At 41.7% G+C, this 18,168-nt stretch overlaps 1 long non-coding RNA gene across 1 annotated transcript; it reads left to right on the top strand.

Moving 5' to 3' along the window:
• Positions 1-3,435: 3,435 nt before the first annotated feature.
• On the top strand, positions 3,436-11,820 carry LOC121893585. Its single transcript, XR_006095324.1, has 11 exons — positions 3,436-3,740; positions 4,410-4,478; positions 5,305-5,382; positions 5,983-6,117; positions 6,222-6,386; positions 6,538-6,901; positions 7,054-7,147; positions 7,806-8,119; positions 8,300-8,468; positions 8,687-8,813; positions 9,127-11,820. It is a non-coding gene; the product is annotated as an uncharacterized LOC121893585 (long non-coding RNA).
• Positions 11,821-18,168: the final 6,348 nt, after the last annotated feature.

Genomic DNA, 18,168 nt, shown 5'->3' with positions numbered 1-18,168 from the left:
AAAGCACCATTCACAATTGTTTTTGCTCTTTTCACAGTCAATGCACTTGTGCTCTTTCTTTTAATAAAGGGGAAGGGGTGCTCATAGCAGACTGTTCTCTTGTGTGTGTGTGTGCCCCCGCCCTCTGCAGCATGCACATGGAAGAGCTGAGTTTTTTTTCCTTTTTTCCCTCCTCTTTTTCCCACTCACAGACACAGGGTTTTTCTCTCTGTTCTCTGTTCATTCAGCTTGGGGACTGTAAACCAAAACTTTATTAAGGATTAAATCACCTGGTTATTAATGACTGATCTTCCCTGCAAAGACGGACCATAGTGACTATGCTGATAATGAAACTGAGAGAAATGGCTTCAAAGCTTTTTTGACCCTCTAGCCAAATGTGTTATAGGTAGAATAGTGGTTATGTGCTTATTAAATATATGTTCTTAAAGGTATTTTCATGGCTTAAAAATCATGACCACTTATTTGACCTATGACCCCAATTACCAACAGATATGTGGGTGGTGCAGAGTGCAGTAACTACAATCTCAGTATCTTTTTGCTGAGAAAATCCAAATCTAATTTTATTTCTTATTACATTATATCTGTATTTAATTGTTTTATTGTTTGTATGTTTAAAAAAGTTGAAATAGATGTGTCATTAAGAAAAATTCAAGCAATCCTCAAATATTATTTGGTGAGAATCAACCTATAACAATGGTTTGACATATTTATTTTAATTGTAAGGTTTATGTAGACTCATTTTTAGAATTAGAATATGCATAGAATATGAATATAGAATATATTTTTAGAATATGCTCTCATCGAATATAGTCAGGTTCCTGTCTTAATAGAAATAAATTATACCAGTCAAATCTAGGTTAATATACATTAAAATTGTTGTGATGCTGTATAGGTTACAAGCTGAGTTTATATAAATTATGATTTAGCTACATAGTGTGTGCTTATAGATGGCACATCTAACATTGCCTGTTGTGATGAGGTAAAAGCAAGCATCAGATATCACAAAGCCACTGACACTGGCGACAGGAGAGTAGGAAAAAGGCAGAAAGAGAAAAAAGTGTTGGGATGGTTTGTGCACGAGTGCACCATATATCAACAGAAAGGAAAAGAAAGTTGGATTAAGAACAGGCCAAACAGAACACAACACACAAACTAACTAACTCAGCTGCAGTAAGAAGAACTGACTGAACGAAAGACAGATAAGGGAAACACACAAGCTCTGGTGCAGGTACCTGTGGTGACAACAGCACCCCCAACAGGTGGAAGGACCAGTCTACAGCCAACAAACAGACGCTTTTTTGACCAGCTTGTCTAATTGCTTGGTGTTTTTGTTTGTAAGGCTGCCTCCCCAGCACAGCAAAAAAGAGTGCACTGGCCACCACCATGTGGTAGAACATGGTCATCATTTCCACACACACATCAAAGGACCTCAGTGTCCGCAGGAAGAACAGGTGGCTCTGCCCCTTCCTGTAGAGGGCGTCGGGGTTAGGGGACCAGTCCAGCTTGTCATCCACAAGGACCCCTAGATATTTGTAGGTGTGCACCACGTCAGTGTCCACCCCACAGATTTTCACTGGCTTAGACCTGCAGAAAACCACGATCATTTCCTTATTTTTTGAGGTGTTCAGTTGAGGGCAGTTTTTTCGACTCCAGTCACTGAAGGCTGTTATTAGATCCCTGTATTCGGATTCCTGTCCATTCCTGATACATGCCACAATAGCAGTGTAATCCGAGTATTTCTGGATGTGGCAGGACTCAGAGTTGTATTTGAAGTCCGAGGTATACAATGTGAACAGGAATGGAGCCAGTACAGTCCCCTGTGGAGCCACCATGCTGCTCATTACTGTCCCAGAAACACAGTTCCCCAACCTGACAAACTGTGGCCTTTCTGTCAGGTAATCAGTGATCCAGGAAACAAAGGAGGGAACCACTCCCATCTCTCTGAGCTTGTCTTTGAGTATGATGGGTTGGATGGAGTTAAATGCACTTGAAAAATCAAAGAACATGATTCTTACATAAGTGCCTGATTCCTCCAGATGAGAGAGGTCACAGTTGAGCATGTAAAGGACAGCATCATCCACTCCAATGTGTTCTTTGTATGCAAACTGCAGGGGATCGGGTTTGTCTTTGACCTCAAGCCTCAGTAGGCATAGAAGCAGACGCTCCAGGGTTTTTCATGATGTGCAACGTAAGGGCCACCAGTCTGTAGTTGTTTAGTTAAGCTGGACATTTTATTTTTGGTACCGGTACACTGTACTGTAGACTCAGGTTGAAGATCTTCTGGAGAGGTTGACACAGTTGGGCAGCACAGTCTTTAAGCAGCCTTGGACACACACCATCTGGGCCAGCTGCCTTCCGAGAGCAAAGTCTCCTGAGCTCCAACTTCACCCCCATCTCAGTGACAGACTAGGGTGGAGGAGAAGGAGGAGCTGTGGTGGAGAAACACACATGTGGAGGAGAAGAAGGAGCCGCAGTGGAGATGCATCCATGTGGAGGAGAGGGAGCAGCAGTGGAAGTGGGTGTGGCCGCAGTGTCAAATCTGTTGAAGAACTGGTTAAGTTCATTGGCTTTGTCCACATCACCCACTACTGGCTGTCTTTTCTTTTTGTTTAGCCAGAGATGGTGTTGATTCCTCTCCACAACTCCTGGATGTTGCTGTGTTGTAAATTTCTTTCAATTTTCTTTTTGTATTCCAACTTTGCCATCTTCAATCTCCTCTTCAATTCATGTTGCACCTGTCTGAGCTGTTCTTTGTCACCGTCTCTAAAAGCTTCCCTTTTCTGGTTGGGGATTGCTTTTATGTCACTTGTGATCCAGAGTTTGTTAATGGGGAAACATCGTACAGTCTTTGTAGGTATGATTGTATCTCTACAGAAGTTGATATACTCAGTAAAACAATCAACCTGACCATCAATGTCCATACTGTTCCCGTCTGTTTCCAGCAGCACATTCTGTGCATCCAAAGCATTCCCTTAGAGCCTCACTAATCTCAGGTGTCCATTTCCTGACTGTGTGGGTACAGCACATAGGGCTTATAGCAGGTCTGCAGGTTTTGTTGATACCAAGGCACGGACAGGTAGAAAAACAAAGATTTCAGCCACAAGTGCCAGGAAAATTGTCCAGATTGCAAAAAAAACCCCACACGCAACTTCAGCTGAAAGTTGAATGTGGTTGTTTAGAGATGCATAATAAGGAGGTATTTGAACAAAAATGGGATGTGCAGTCAAGTTGCCAGAAAAAAGCTGTTACTGTGCCAATGCCACAAAACAGCCTGCTTACAATATGTCAAACAGCACCTAGACAAGCCTCAAAACTTCTGGAACAAAGTTATTTGGAGTGATGAGACCAAAATTGACTTTTATGGTCACAACTATGGACACTATGAATGGTACACATCTTGCAGATTCTGCTAAGGTATGTAAACTTATGAGCACAACTGTATGTAGAGCCACAAGGAGCGGCTGTTGCTGTACAACTGCCAGAACATCTCACACAATGGCTTCCTGTCAAAAACACTACACCATGTGACTTTAATGATTGAAAAAGGATTTGAATCACATCAACTGGTGAAATAAGCCAAACAGGAGCAAACTTGGTCCCCCAGAGTGAACCCTTACATCCACATCTCAGCAAACAAACAGTTCATTAGGAAATAAAACAAAACAGGAGATCAGGGAATAGCTGAAAACGTGATAGTGGATGACAAACCAGCCATGCAGATGGCATTCAGTGCAGAAAAGGTGAAGTTGCAGCAAAATACCAGACTGTTTGAGAGTCCATTTTCCATATTTAATAGAATGTTGCTTCAAGATTTGCAGCACCTAGACATTGAAAGCATACGGTGTGTGGATGTTTGCAAATCTGTAGCTCATCAAGAGAATGGTGTGAAAAAGACTCAATAGCAGTTTTAAAAGCATTAGCAGAGGGAGGTCAAAAAGTAAATACACAGCAAATATGCCAGTGTTATTTTTTCAGCGTCAGTGTTAATTTACTGGGGTTACTGTTGTTTTTACTCAGAATTGATCAAAACCAACACTCAAAGTCGTCAATTACTCCAAGTATAAGAGTGGATCGGTCGCTATATCAGCTTGCTAGCTAGCTAAATACTATCCTGCCTGGCCTAGCTAGCTAACATTACCAGACCAGAGATCTTTTAAAAAGACGTTTAAAATCCCATTGTTGTATTTGATGTTACTATCTTGGCCCAGTGTGCTCTCGCATTGCTCTTGCATGACGTGTTAGCTAGCCAGCTAATGTTAGCTAGCACTAGCTTCGGCAAACGTTAGCTGCACAAGCTTGCCAGCTAGTTTAGTATGATATCGGGGTTCTTGATTCTGACAAACGTTATAACATTAGTTAGCGTTAGTAACGTTAAGTTGGCTAATGTAATGTTCTTTTTTCCCTTGCAGTTGCAGAGTTGGCTAGCCTGATAACGTGTTACCATCTGAGATTGGAGCCAAGCAGTCGTTTGGGATAAGGTGCGTGAAAAAAGCTAACGTTAACGCTAGCGATGCATGTGTCTGTGTCTTGTTTCAGAGAAGTTGCTTTATATCGGTAACGTTAGCTAACATTATATGTTTTTGCCACAATGTAGAAATTAATCAAAGATGGCTTGTTGAAAGCTAAGCCCCATGAGCTAGTGTTGGCTCTTGAAATTGGTGATCGTACAGCATGAAACAAGTTCAATTTGTGTGCGCGAGCAGTCCGCGGGGTGATCGGTGGTGTCGAGTCCCAACCGTAACTCCAACCCTGTCTAACATACGGGCAACCCCAGTATTGAAATTGAATGCATCTGGCAGGATGCCAAGTATTGCAGGCAGTGTTTTTTTTCAATTTAGTAAACGTGTCTTGTCACTTCTGTAAGTTGGCTGTGATGGGTCTTAAAGACTGCTCCTCAAACCCAATGATAAAATAGGACCTAGGTAGGATGCAGCCTAGGAATTGAGATGCAGAGACCAGTAGGGTGCTAGCTATGTTTTTGAATTAATGCCAAACTGCTTTTTGATTTTCTTTAGAAAATTGCTTAATTTCCACTAGAACAACCCATTTTAAAAATGTAGATGTGTTTAAATATAAAACTGATATAATTATAGGCTAACATACTCAAGGGGCATACATTTAGGCTATGTAGTAAAGGTTGAACACTTATAGAAAGATAGAGCATAACATTACACATGCACAAGGCACTTTATAAATAGGCCTATATTGTGTTTGGTAGTGTTGTGGGAAACTTATGGTTTGAAATTAGGAATAATAAGAAGTAATGCTATTCTTCTCTTTAAAATGTCATGCTGGTTCCTGTAGAGTATAAAGGAGTGAGCAAATGGGTCAGGGTACCACAGGCGGAGGATGAGTACAATTACTCCCAGTTTTTGCAAGCAGGTAGGCTAATTTGAGTATTATGTTTATTTGTGCATTTATATTAAGGCTTTCCAATGTTTTCTGTTGAGATATTAAGTAAAGACCCTTGGTGGGTCAGCTCTAGCTCACACGTACAGACATGGTTCCTGGTACTCAGACAACAGCTGGGCCCTCTAGGAACCCCCCCACCCCCGTCCCTCTCTCCCACCCCAAACCTCCCCCCGTCCACCCCTCTCTCCCACCTCACCCTTCCCCTCCACCCACACTCCACCCCTCTCTTCCACCCCCACCCTCCACCCATCTCTCTTCCCACCCTCCATCCTTCTCTCCCACCCCCACACTCCACCTCTTCCACCCCACCCACCTTCCACCCCTCTCTGTAGTTGGTAGGGCAGGTTGTTTACTGACTGAAGGGTTGGTGATTTGAATCCCAGCTCTGCTGTCCACGTATTGGTGTCCTTGGGCAACACACTGAATCCAAAATCGCTTAGGAAATACAGATGAAAATGAGGATTCCTACTATCTCTGGTGTATTTATAGTTCATCACGTATGCTCTGTTCATTTATGCACACTTGTCCCTCTCAAATAAACAAATCATATTGATCTTTCTTCTGTTTTAGTGTTGGCAAAATTCAATTTGCCATGTTCTGCTTCCTTGAGCCTGAAGGATTCTGCAGGCATGGAAGTGGATTCAGACATATTTGATGAACTCTTGAAGTCATCTGGGGTGTCTTTCAAGGCTGAAGAGTGTAATAGTGAGAAATTGCAGGCTTATATTTTTCAAATTGTTTTCAGATTGTTGCTCTGTTATTAATTGTGTGAACAGAATGTTACAATGCAAGGCTGTGTGTTTTCTTAGGTGCTGAGGAGGAGTCATCAGAGTGCTCATCTTTATCAGAGTGGTCACCATCACATGCATCCCAGGGCTCATCATCAGGCTCAGTAATACTGGAATCTACCAAAGCTCGGAAAAGACAGCTAGTTGAAGGACCCCCCCCCCCCCGATGCCAATGTTGCAAGAAATGTAAGGTATATTTTAACTGGGCTTTGCCTTGTGGTGAGCCATGTGGCTCAGCCCATCTCCTTTTCCTGCAGCGTGAGGCAGCTTTGGTGTACAAGTACACCACCCTGGACCTGACGCTAGTATGTAAATGTTACTCATATGTTACTTTCAGGATGAAATGGAACACAGCAATCAGCCAGTGAGGAAAGGGATGGACACACCAATAACTGATCTTCCTAGATTGATATTGACCCTGATGTATTGGTCTAACCCTACAATATAAACATTGTAGTCACAATAGATATGTTAGTTCTGCAGTTACAGTAGGTATGCTCTGCACCTTCAGGCTGACGAGCCTGCTATACTTGCAATGTGAATGTCATGTAATTGCTGTTTCAGACTGTCAAAGCAGTCCTGTATTCAAAGCCAGGTGGAGACCAGATATTCAAGGAGTACGAGAAAACAAGCACCATCAGTGATGTTACAAGAGGAAAGATGGTGAACATACTAGTGGCTGACATGGTGGAGAGTCATGGGTAAGTGAATGTGCACTTGCAATAACAGGTTGTTGTTGTTGTTGTTTTTACCTCCAAAAGTCGGTGCCAATTTTGTCTTCACCCTCAACCATGTGCATATAAACAAATGTTGCATTTTTGGGGGGATGAATGATGCATCTGTCCCTTTTCAGAGGGGTCCCTCCAGTGAATGTGCGCATTTTCTACACACTTGGGATTACAAGTCTGTTCCCAAACTTGAAGGACCTGGATTCAAATAATGGTTATGTGAGTACAAACATTAATGCATCCGTACCTTCACTACTTTCTGAATGCATTGTTTATGCTGCTCTCTTTTCCGAAGATAAAGTTAAGTGCATCATAGCATAGGCAACTTGAACCAGCTTTATCACTTCCTGAAGTTTGGTAGGCATCTTTATTTCCTGTGCCATACTATTGGATGAAGTGATTAATCAGATGTGCGCTGGGTGTGCCACACACCTGATTAATCACTTCTAGGTACAGAAGACATGTAAAGACATGATCATGTGACATAGCCAAGATGGCGCTGTCACGGAATGGGTCCAGCATTGGCTCGTTGAGAGGTAACAGCAGGAGGCGCCAGATAGTTCCACTAGGCAATTGAGGGGTGCGCATGTCTGGCGTGTCGTGCTGTTCTCCCAACATTACAGGGTAGACTTAACAGCGCGTGTGCGCTGATGCTGGAGCCGTCCAGTGACAGAGCTATATTGGCTATGTCATGTGATCATGTCTTTACCTGTCAGCCAAACTTGAGGAAGTGATAAAGCTGGTGCAAGTAGTAATGCACATAGTCTATGAATTTCCTTGTTTGGCTAGAAATGCAATCTTTATTGCGGACTGCATAGGAGTGTCCAAGAGGGCACTCACCAGCTAACAGATTAACATTTTTTCTTTAAATCAACAGGAACATTTCTATGATCCCCAGAGCGGCTCCGGTTACCTAGCACGGAGGCTGAAAACGGTTCAGCGCAACTCTGCTCAAGACATCAAGAAATCAAAGTCCACTTTTCAAGAGGGCCCCAAGACTCTATGCAGCATGTGTTCAGTTGAGAAGCAGTTGACCGGTGATGAATGCAAGGAAGCCATGTCGGTGATGCGACCCTCGTCAAAGATAAAATGAAGGCAACATTCCAGCACAGGCAAAAGGTGGTTCAAGACCCAGCTACTGCCTCTACTGTCCTGGATCTCTTTTCAAGATTTCTGGATACATCTGGTTTGGTAAGACGCAATGAATGGCTGACGACTTTATGGTTGCCTTTAGTTTGCTTTGTTTGCTTTGTATCCAATGTTTTGTTGTGTGCAGTATCCAATGTTTTGTTGTAATTCCTTGCAATATATAGCTCTTTTCATGACACAATAGAGTTCTTATTCACATACGCGGAATGTTTTCTGTTGAAGATCGACCAAGACTTCACAAGGCTCTTTGGTGATGAAGTGTCTGGTAAATTCCTTGCAAAATGGCCAACCCTCTTCAAACCAAGGGTCATCACAGACTGCTGCAAAAATCTACTCCAGAGTCCGCGTGTGAATGAGATACTTCTGTCTGCACAACAGGAGTCTGATGGTGGTAAGTGTAAATTGGACAGTAGATTGAACATGCCTTTAGTATACACTGCAAGATAACACATCATTGTGTTCTTTCATGTTTTTGGCCCCTTTACTACAAATCACATACTGCACCTTACTGCTGACCATTTTAAACCCATGGTGTAATTTTAGAAAACAAACTTCAGTATGCTGTGACACTTGAAAGTTATTCCTATGGTGTCAATTCTAATTCTTCAGCATGGCATTCTGCAGAGTGGGACTCTGAGATGGCCACCATCCTTCTGCTGCTTCACCTCTTACCCCAGCCTGTAAGGGCAAGATGAGCGCATCAGATGCTGCTGGACGCCTGATCAAGTTCATGAAGGTATTATCTTAGGACTGCACATCACTGATTTAAGGTTCATGTCAACTGATGAATTTCATGGGCCATGATGGCAAGGGGTGATACAGATATATATATTTAAAAAAGTATATTCCATCCATTCCTCTATCACACATTAATTCATTATTGTCCTTGTGCACCATCCATCCATTCATCCATCCACCGCACACTAAATTCATTGAAGTTGTGCACAACCATCCATCCAATCACACATGAATTAAAATGACTTGAGTCAAAACATGGCATAATTCTCTCTCTCTCTGTCTCTCTCTCTTTCTCTCTCTCTGGGGAATAGCATGGAGACCTTCCTAAAGGAAACCGGCCTCAAACAGCCCTTTCTTCTTTGTGTCAGAGAAAGGAGCAACAGATCCAAGATTTCTACATCATCCTGGAACAGAAGGCCATACCCTGCAGGATGCAGACCGCAGTTGCCGCCTTCGACGAGCTCTTCAAGGCACATTTTGCTTTCGCTGTGTCCTATAATGATGCACTGTCCAGCTTCTTCACATTCATCCAGAGCACCGTGTATGGGATCGATGCAGGCAGTGTGAAGGAGAGGGTCAAGGAAATCAGAGCAAGGCTTCTTCACTGCGCACTTTGAAAAAAACACATTTTTGACCTGAAGTATGTACACCTGTTACATTTGCAAGGCACACCACACATCTTGTTCAGTGTAATTCAGTCATTTGAAGTTCCAGCATGGATTGTTGCCCGCAAAGTCTTTGAGCTTGAACTGTGGAGAGCCTGAATGTTCTTTTGTTTTCCGCACATACTCTGGTTACCAACGTCACTTATCTCGAGCACATGGGGACTGTCTTGATCCAGATCCTGTCAATTTTGAGATTGAGCCTATAGCTGGACCTTCGACAACAATGAATGTTGATCCCCCTATCACTCACTACACACGTTCCTGTTCAACAAAGGAACATTTTGGACATGGCCAGCTCTGTTGTTGCTCAGGTTAAAGCCTGGTACTGTGCAGTCTCTAGTTGGCTCAATGGAAGAACTGTTTTGATCAGCTAGAAAACCCATTTTCACGTCTTAACACAGAATCTAAAAGGAAGAGGTATTTTGAAGAGAAATGGAAGATAGTACAACCTGTAGAGCATGTTCTGGGCGTTCGATTTGATGTAAGAAGAGATAAAATAACAGGGTTGTATAGGCAAGTTCCAGTCAATGATACATTTATATATGTACCCATCCGGGGGTCTCTCTCCTCTATGTTTAGTAACAGTGAACTCTGTAAGAGTTTCCAAGAAGCAAAACCACATCAGGAGAGATTTTACAGAGATGTAAATGATGGGTCCTACTTTAAGAATCATAATTTATCTTCCCAGTAAGAACATGCACTTCAGATCCAGCTCTACTATGACGATTTTGAAACTGCCAATGCGTTAGGCTCAAAAAAGGGAGTGCACAAACTCGGATGTGTATATTTTATTTTGGGAAATTTGTCGCCAAAGCTCAATTCTGTGTTAATGAACATTCATCTTGTAGCCCTCTTTCACTCAGAGGACCTAAACATATATGGGTTCGAGCCAATTCTGAAGCCACTGATTGATGATCTGAAGATTTTGGAGACTGAAGGAATACAGTTGCCCTTTTCAGCTATACCGGTGAAGGGCTCAGTCTTTTAGGTTACAGGAGACAATTTAGGTCTTCATGGTCTTCTTGGTTTTGTTGAATCATTTAGTGCAACATACTGTTGTAGATTTTGTTCAACTGATAAGAGTGAATTGCAGTCAGTTTTCAGTGAAGATCACCCAGGTTTATCTCTACGTTCAAAAGACCTTCACATTGAACACATTCGTGTCATCCAAGAAAATCCTGCTTTGAAATCAACATTTGGTGTCAAACGAGACTTTCCACTCAATTCCTCCCAGTTTTTCCACTCCTCAAACAACTGCGCTGTAGACATAATGCATGACCTGCTAGAAGGAGTGGTTCAGTACGAGCTAAAGCTTGTTTCAGTATCTGATCAAGAATTCAATATCCTTGAGTTCATTGTCTGAGAGAATTGTGAGCTTTAATTATGGATACACACAGAGAAAGAGCAGGCCAGGTGGGCTAAAGCTTGATGACAACAGCAAAGATCTGGGACTTAATGCTATCCAGTCATGGTGTCTCTTACGCAATGCCCCACTGCTTTTTGGTGATCTAGTTAGCAGGGAGGATAAATGTTGGGGGTTATTGCTCCTTTTAACTCAAATTGTCAACATTGTGTTTTCCCCAACTGTAACCCATGGTATGACTTGTTACCTGAAACACTTAATTTTTGAACATCACAAGCTTTTTAAATCTATCTTCCCAGACTATAATTTGATTTCAAAACATCATCTAATGATCCATTACCCAAGCTGTATTAGAAGAATTGGACCACTCATACACATCTGGTGCATGAGATTTGAAGGAAAGCACAACTTCTTTAAAAAGTCTGTTAAAAATTTTAAACGTTGCCATGACACTGGCTAAGAAACATCAGGAAGAGTTAGCATCTCATTTCGAGAAATTTAAGTTCAAAAGATTAACGTTTGGTCCCATAAGTCAAGCCTTAGTCAGCAGTTTAGAGGGTGGAGAGGCACTGAATGAAGCTTTTGATGTATTGACTGTTTCCACCACCCCCTGGGTCAAAAGCTATGGCACAGAGTATCAGGTGGGGATGTATGTGGTTACTGGAGTTGAAAATGAGATGCCTTTGTTCAACAGGATTGACAGTATAATTATTAGAGAGGACAATGCCTATCTTTTAATTTGTTAAGTCTCAGCCCTTTTTTTGATGATCATTTCAATGCATTTGCTATTGAGGAGAACACTGGGGTTTTCACAGTAATATCTGTAAACAACCTGTTACATTACAGACCCTGTGATAGGCAATTTTCATATGACACCGATGACCAAGTGTACCTTGTTCCATACTGTATTTATGTATGATGAATCCATGCAGTTTGTTATGCTGTCTGTTGTTAAAGTGATGTGGTGGCCTTTTAATAAAAATATACTTTTCTCAAGAAGTTGTTGCTTTGTGTATTTTTGGTGGGGTGGTTGTGGTGGCTAATGGGGGCATTGGTAGTCACATTTTACACCTATTAGTGTTTATGCATTGGTTGTCAGTGTAACATTTTCAACCCCAGTCAGTGTAGCATTCTGTAAAAATGACGCTACTGTAGAGTACTACTGACACTACACACGTGTTAGCCAGTGTTAATTTTTAACTCCCTACTGTGTTGAAATAACTCCAAAAATATGGCACCAGTGTAAGTGTTAAATTAACACTGAAAAGAGTGGATGCATATAAACACCCCTCTGGTGTTAAATTTAACACTCTCAGAGTTAATTTAACACTGGCGTTTTTGCTGTGTAACAACAAATCATAGCTTTTTGTCGACAGGATGTAGAATACCTTGGCAGAAGACTAATTGGTGAAGATAGATATATTGCTCCTCCACAAATTGAAGCATTTTTGGGAATGGCAGGGTATAGTAGACAGTAGATCTGTAGCTATGTGTTGAAAACAGCACCCCTCAGGGCAATGATTAAAGCAATAGGGCAAATAAATAAATACATTGATTTGATTTATTGACTGGGACAGTGTGCAGTTTTAAACATTAAGGATGCACTGCACCGGAGTTAGCTCAAAGCTTATTTGCATCCATAGTCCCCCACAATCAAAACATGCAACAGCACAAGAACAAACAGTACAAAGCAAAAAAAAACCCAAAACAAACACAAAAAAAACCAAAATAAAACAAACAAAAAAAACCCCACACAGAACACACCACACAAAATACAAAATACAAAGCTACACACAGCAGCACATCACATACACCCACAATATCAATTAGAAATTAATAATGTAAACTAGACTCAGTGGTCACACAGCTGATTGGTCTTTAGTACATTTTTTAGTTTGGTCTTGAATGTATTGATAGAGCTACAGTTCTTCATATCATCAGGCAGGGCATTCCACTGAGTTGTGGTTTTCACAGAGAAAGCTGACTGCCCAAATGCAGTGCGACGAAATGGTATGGTACAATCTTGTTTAGAAGATATTCTGGAGGATCTAATAGAACTTACTGAGCGCATGTACACAAAGTCACATAGTGGAGGAAGGGCCAAACCATTTATTTTATAAACTAAGCACAAATTTGAGAATATTCTAAAATTGTCAAAGCTCAGTAAATTGTATTTCTCCAATACCCTACAGTGATTGAAATGCATTGGCTTTTTGTCCAGAGTTTTTAGAGTTTGTTTGTATAAGGACTCAAGAGGTTTTATGGCTGTTTCTCCAGCCTGCCCCCAACATGATGCAATAAGACATGTGGGAAGGAATCATAGCATGCAAAAATATCTTGGCTGCGTCTAAAGAGAGACAGTTTCTAAAATTTGCTAAGTTGTACTTTATGGTTTTAACCGTTTTTTAACGTTTCTTAAAGTTCAAATTTGGATCCAGTGTCACACTAAGATATTTAAAATCAGTAACTTCATTAATTTTTTCACCTTTGATGAAAATATCAGCATTAGGAGGATGTGTGGTGTATTTTCATTAAAAGTCATTGGTGTGCTTAAAGACAATATTAAGCTATGCAGATTGATTTTATAAGTTTATAAGCAATAAGGGCTAATGTGATACAATTTGTATTGGTGTAGTTATTATCTCATGAACCATATTTAATCACAATGTACATATAGAGGCACAGTAGAAGAATCATAATCATACACTGGAGAAATTTGAGTGTGTTTGTATTACATGTCACTTTGCTTGGGTCTGCCAAAGTCTTCACCTTTTAATTAAAAGGTAACATAATAATTGGTCAAAAATTAGGGACGGTGGATGACAAGGTGTGACCTAAGCCGACCCAAGGGCATAAAAACAATGCCCCAAAGAAAAACCCTTGGAGCGATTTGGTTCGTTGTAAAAGTGCTGATTGCTCCCCCTTTTTGCCGGCATTAAAAAACACTTTGCTGCTTGGACCTCTGACTCCCTTTTTATTTCAAAAGAGAGTTTTTTGCTCTGGTACATTTTTCTGCAACAATTTGATACAACATACATGGCGAGCCAGCCAGGAGGAAGTCGGATCCTTTGCCAGGCGGCACTCTCACCTCCCCCAGACCTACGGGCCCCCAAATCTCTTAAGGTAAGCAGAGCCTTTTTAATATCTGCCAATTAATAGTGGTGTCTGTGTGGGAGATGTGATCCGCCTAGGTAAATGATCCATTCCTCTGAACCTAACCTGTCTAAATTTAAGCAATTATAAGAGGCCAAGTAGCTGGTATAATATGTGTTAAGTGTTTTTGTCTGTCTTTTGATGTTTGTGTTTGCTTTGCCTCAGCAAAACCTTGGTGCGGAGAGAAATGAATGTGATGAAATCATATTTAATGTATGTATAGCTGTTTGGATGTTAGCAACTGTGGTTTTTGCGGGAGGGTTGATTAGGTTGGCAATAAATCAGGGACAGCTAGAAAGATCAGAGCAGTATTTCCCTGACACCCAATGTAAAAATCAATGAAGCGTCGAGTTAGGAGTTGCATCGTATTTCCATCCTGGACCATTCATTAAGTTGAATCTGGTGGATTGGAATACTATGGGACTCAACAAGCAAAAAAAGATTTAAGCGTTGAGTTAGGAGTTGCATCGTATTTCCATCCTGGACCATTCATTAAGTTGAATCTGGTAGATTGGAATACTATGGGACTCAACAAGCAAAAAAAGATTTAAGCGTCGAGTTAGGAGTTGCATCGTATTTCCATCCTGGACCATTCATTAAGTTGAATCTGGTAGATTGGAATACTATGGGACTTAACAAGCAAAAAAAGATTTAAGTGTTGAAGTTTTTCTTAACCCAATGTAAAAATTAATGAAGGGTTGAGTTGGGAGTTGCATGCTATCTCCATCCTGGACCATTCATTAAGTTGAATCTGGTAGATTGGAATACCATGGAACGCAACCAGCCCAACAGATCAAATGTTGAGGTTTTCTTAAATTAAACTAAATTTTTCTTAAACTAAATCTATTGCGCCATACCTAATCAAAACAAACACAAGTGTGAGTTTTTGTAAGCGCTTAGAGTCAAAGAAAAAAAAAAAAAAGGTTCACGGATACCGCTTCCAAGGGTGGGAGGTCTGCACGGGTGAACAAAATATATCTTGAGAATAAGAAATTAGTATTTTAGGATAAAACGAGCCGATAAAAGTTATGCCTCTAGGATAAGGGCATATCTTTTTACATCATCCAGAAGAAGTGATAATTCTGTTAAAGCTAGTATGAAGTAGTGTACATAAATATATATACATGTACGAAATGTAATCAAAAGGCCCTTTTTTAGTGTTAAAAAGTGTATGAACCTGAGTCTAAAAAAGAGAAAAGAAAAAGAAACTCGTCTAAAGAAAACAACAGATAATAAGCCTGGGCGTAATGCTAAGGCAGGGTCCTTCAAGCCTGTGCAGAGCACGCACACACACACACACAGACTTACACACATACACACACGCACCTACACGCACTCACACTCACGCACATACACACACATACACACATACACAGGTGCAGAAAAGGTGTATGATTGTGTCGAACATACTAGAATAGCTCCGAACGACATAAAATATTGCAGCATAAAGGGGAAAAAGACACAAACACACAAGAGTAAAACTAAATACATAGAACAGAGTGTAAAAATAGTGAATGGCTCAACAGAGAGAAGAAAGTGATAGTGATGATGAGGTATTGACCCCCAGTCATTTTTTAAATAAGGAAAATGTGGAAATTAAAGGCGTAAAGACATATTTTTGGCTGGAACGCACATATTTTGACGAGGACGGCATAGTACACTGGCAGACTGAACAAGAAATTAACCAGAAATTGTGGCAACTGACAAAGATCATAAATTTGAATCAAACAAAAGAAGAGTTCCCAGCAGTACCTTGGGAAGGCGTGATACGCAGTTTATGGGTGCCATTCACCCTAGCCGTAATATTAGAAAACCTGTGCCTAACCCCCAAAAGTGCAGCTTTTCTTCCTTTGCGCCCTTTTTTAGGAATCCCTGAAAATTTAACAATTGCGGGGAGACATAGGGGGGCAATGGATCCGCGGCTGCAGATTTGGACTGTTCCCAGGAACGTAGAGTGGGAGACAGGTAAATTTGGGTATCTCGAAAAAACCCGAGCCGAAGACAGGAGTGAGTTCTTAAAGTACAACCCAGAGTTAGTACCAAAGTTAAAACAGGCTACTACAGTAGGCAAAATATTAGTTTTAATACTAACAAGGGAAGACGGACAGCCAGAAATCACCAGGCAAGAAGGCAGTGCTAAACAAGGAGTGATGGGAGCTAAAATAACAAAACAGGAAGGACTGCTAACCCCAGTGGAGTTAGTGATAAGACAGCATCCAGACTAGGTCAAACAAATAAGACATTGTATGAAGACGTGGCATAAGCGAACAACAGGCATCCTTCAGTGGCCTGAGAAGGGGACTTTCGATGTGGCCTGCTGTAAAGAAGTAGAAGCTAACATCAAACACTACCAGGCAAAAGACACCAGCAACAGCAGGGAAGGAAAGCGCGCCAGAGAACGTGAAGTGCTCAGATGGTTTAGAGACACTGCTAAACAACATATATTGGACATAAAACAGATGCCCGCTTTGAAAAGCAAGAAAAAGAAGGCAGAGCAGCAAATTACCCCCTCAGCTCCGATGGAAACAAGCCAGCCACCTCCATATTCCCCCCAGCAAGAACTGGTGGGACGAGAAGCTAAAGCAGAGGGAGAAATCACCGGACGATTCATATTGAACTGGGACACACAAGATCTTCCAGCGCACGATGAGTCATCAAGGGTATCAGCTGCCTCCTCTCTCTGTGAGGAAGAGAGAGGAAGTGTGCGGTTCGACGACGCCTATGAGACTTACAGGCAAACTACATGCTCCCTGGAGGATGAATTAGATACAGATAAAGCCAGGACAGCATATCTCGATGCCTGTGAGACTTACGGACAGAAGACACGCTCCCAGGTGGACAAATTAGATCCAAACAAAGCCAGAACAACATATAACGATAAGGAAATGACAGCCTGTGGATCGGAGAGATGACACACCTTACCTGTACAGAGCCAGAAAAAGGAGGAATGCAGCCAGAAGGGGTCACAGTATACAGAACGACGATACCAAACTGACGACCTAATGACACCCCATGCTCATTCCCTCCCAAAATGTGAGGGGACTCAGCTCCCATCACCAAGAGGAGCTCACACAGTGGAAGATGAAGTGGAGGGAAAAAGACGCTGAGCAATATTACGTGAGGAGTTTACGAGAGCAAAAGAACGCCTAGAGGAGCGTCTGCAGAAAGAGCAGAGAGAACGAGAAATGCTAAAAGATTTGGAAAAAAAATGGCTGGTGCTGGAACATCTGGAGGAGATGGAACAACTAGAAGAGATGCAAAGACATTCAAGAGTATTAGAAGGGGAATCAATAGAATAAGCGGAATGGACAACCAGGCCAGAAGCCTCTTTCGGCCCCTTAGATATGCAACTCCGAAATGGAAAAACTACAGGACCAAACGCTAAACAGGCACCCCTTCGCCAGATGCCATTAGTGACCAAGGGTCGAAACCAGATTCCTCAATATACTCCGTGGTCCTCCTGTGACATGATTGGTCTAGCAGGAAGACTGCCAGAATTGAATGAGGGAGCAAATAAGTGGATCACAGCATTAGAAGAAAGCACAGCAGGAGTCACTTTGGCTTCGGGTGACATCAAAGCATTGCTCATGCACATGGCAGGAACTGCTGCTACAGAAGAAGAATGGAGCACACATGCCGGCGGTGCTGCTAGGAAACAGCCACAATCCATTAGGATTCAATGGATATCGGAGTCGAATATGGGCCCAGCTGAGGAAACAATACCCTGAAAAGATGGACCCATCTAAATTGGAGGGAGAGAGGCTAAGGGATGAAGAGTGTCCTGCAAAATTCCTAAGGTCTTTTCAAAATAAATGGAGGGAGGAAACTGGTGGAGCATGGAACGAGAACAACACAACTGAAAGCCTGTTCAAGGTTATGGCAAAGAAAGCCATGCCACAAGAAGTGCAAAAGCGCTTGGATAATGTAGTAGGGCTGATGAAAATGGACTGGCCTCTGTTTTCTGAACATCTTGTACATCATGTGGAAAATGTGAGAAAAGAAAAACAGAAAGAAGCGGAAGTAAATAAAAGCCTGGCTAGTAAGCTCACCCAGCTCCAATTGAATGATCTACACTCCAAACAAAAAAAGGAAAAAACAAAAATACAGGCTCCAGTCGTGGCAGTGGAACAACCTTTAGCTCCACAGTCTGCAACACCCCAGACACCCGAACA

This window comes from Thunnus maccoyii, unplaced genomic scaffold, assembly GCF_910596095.1.
Source record: "Thunnus maccoyii unplaced genomic scaffold, fThuMac1.1, whole genome shotgun sequence".
Classification (NCBI taxonomy): Eukaryota; Metazoa; Chordata; class Actinopteri; order Scombriformes; family Scombridae; genus Thunnus; species Thunnus maccoyii.
Note: the sequence above shows the minus strand (reverse complement) of the source record. Positions and strands in the feature narration are given on the sequence as shown.